The sequence below is a fragment of the Petromyzon marinus genome, unplaced genomic scaffold (genome assembly GCF_048934315.1).
Source record: "Petromyzon marinus isolate PM22_M1 ecotype Great Lakes invasive population unplaced genomic scaffold, UKy_Petmar_22M1.pri1.0 PM_G_Scaffold_301, whole genome shotgun sequence".
Taxonomy (NCBI): domain Eukaryota; kingdom Metazoa; phylum Chordata; class Hyperoartia; order Petromyzontiformes; family Petromyzontidae; genus Petromyzon; species Petromyzon marinus.
In genome coordinates, this window is record NW_027422875.1 from 57,501 (window position 1) to 60,000 (window position 2,500).

A 2,500-nucleotide genomic window follows, 5' to 3' on the forward strand; every position below is an offset into this window, starting at 1 on the left:
GTCTCCAGGGAGGTGTTAAAGATGTTGGTGAACACCGGAGACAGCTGGCCAGCGCAGTGCCTGAGGGTGGCTGGAGAGACAGAGTCCGGCCCGGCTGCTTTGCGTGGATTCTGCCTCTTGAAAAGCCCATTAACTTCTCCCTCCTGAAAGGAGAGAGTCGTTTCTGTAGTATGGGTGGGGGATGGGGCCTCTTGGGTGGGAAGGGGTGGTTCAGGACAGTCCAATTGTCTTTCAAATCTACGGTAGAACTCGTTCAGGTCGTTGGCTAGGCGGGAGTCGTTAGTGGTGTGGGGCGCTCTGGGTTTGTAGTTGGTGATGTGCCTGAGCCCTTTGGCAGACAGAAGCAGCGTCGTTAGTAGAGAACTGGTGTTTTAGTGTCTCTGAGTACAGTCGTTTAGCCTCTCTCACCGCTTTGCTAAACCTGTTCTTCGACTCCTTGAATCTGTCTCTATCCCCACTCCTAAACGCTTCCTCCTTCTCCAACCTCAACCTTTTGAGCTTTGCTGAGAACCAGGGCTTGTTGTTGTTAAAGTTCACCCTGGTACGTGTTGGGATACAGCAGTCCTCACAGAAGCTGATGTACACAGCCTCTGTGAGTTCATCCAGACTATTGGTAGCAGTCGTGAACATATCCCAGTCAGTACAGTCTAAGCACGCCCGCAAATCTTCCACAGCCTCACTGGTCCACTGTTTAGATGTCCTCACAGCAGGTTTACAGAGTTTTAGTTGCTGCCTGTATGCACGAATCAGGTGGACCAAGGGAGTTCTGTGCGAGCCGAACAGCCCCGTGACCCACAAGAGAAACATCCCCGCCAAATTCGAGCGTTTGACGGGGTCTATCCGTGAAAAAATATTCACGTTTTTGAGTGCACATGCATTTCTGCTGCAAATGCCTCTGGAAGTTTCATGCCGTTCGTATGCCAATTGTGGCAACACGAAAATGACCCGTTTTCCCATTCCGAGGGATTTCTGTGCGACCCTAACAGCCCCGTGAGCCACAAGAGACACATCCCCGCCAATTTCTAGCGTTTCACGGGGTCTATCCGTGAAAAATATAGACGTTTTTGAGTGCACATGCATTTCTGCTGCAGATGCCTCTGGAAGTTTCATGCCGTTCGTACGCAATGTGGCAACACGAAAATGACCCCTTTTCCCATTCCGAGGGATTTCTGTGCGACCCTAACTAACAGCGCCCGTGAGCCACAAGAGAGACATCCCCGCCAATTTATAGCGTTTCACGGGGTCTATCCGTGAAAAATATAGACGTTTTTGAGTGCACATGCATTCCTGCTGCAAATGCCTCTGGAAGTTTCATGCCGTTCCTATGCAATGTGGCCACACAAAAATGACCCGTTTTCCCATTCCGAGGCATTTCTGTGCGACCCTAACAGCCCCGTGAGCCACAAGAGAGACATCCCCGCCAACTTCTAGCGTTTGACGGGGTCTATGCGTGAAAAATATTAAAATTTTTGAGTGCACGTGCCTTTCTGCTGCAAATGCCTCTGGAAGTTTCATGGCGTTCCTATGCAATGTGGCAACACGAAAATGACCCCTTTTCCCATTCCGAGGGAGTTCTGTGCCACCCTAACAGCCCCGTGAGCCACAAGAGACACATCCCCGCCAATTTCTAGCGTTTCACGGGGTCTATCCGTGAAACATATAGAAGTTTTTGAGTGCACATGCATTCCTGCTGCAAATGCCTCTGGAAGTTTCATGCGGTTCGTACGCAATGTGGCAACACGAAAATGACCCGTTTTCCCATTCCCAGGGATTTCTGTGCGACCCGAACAGCCCCGTGAGCCACAAGAGACACATCCCCGCCAATTTCTAGCGTTTCACGGGGTCTATCCGTGAAAAATATCATTTTTTTTTTGACTGCACATGCATTTCTGCTGCAAATGCCTCTGGAAGTTGCATGCGGTTCGCATGCAATGTGGCGACACGAAAATGACCCGTTTTCCCATTCCGAGGGATTTCTGTGCCACCCTAACAGCCCCGTGAGCCACAAGAGAGACATCCCCGCCAATTTCTAGCGTATCACGGGGTCTATCCGTGAGAAATATTCACTTTTTTGAGTGCACATGCATTCCTGCTGCAAATGCCTCTGGAAGTTGCATGCGGTTCGCATGCAATGTGGCGACACGAAAATGACCCGTTTTCCCATTCCGAGGGATTTCTGTGCCACCCTAACAGCCCCGTGAGCCACAAGAGAGACATCCCCGCCAATTTCTAGCGTATCACGGGGTCTATCCGTGAGAAATATTCACTTTTTTGAGTGCACATGCATTCCTGCTGCAAATGCCTCTGGAAGTTTCATGCGGTTCGTATGCAATGTGGCGACACGAAAATGACCCGTTTTCCCATTCCGAGGGATTTCTGTGCCACCCTAACAGCCCCGTGAGCCACAAGAGAGACATCCCCGCCCACTTCTAGCGTTTCACGGGGTCTCTCCGTGAAAAATATCACATTTTTTGAGTGCACATGCATTCCTGCTGCAAAT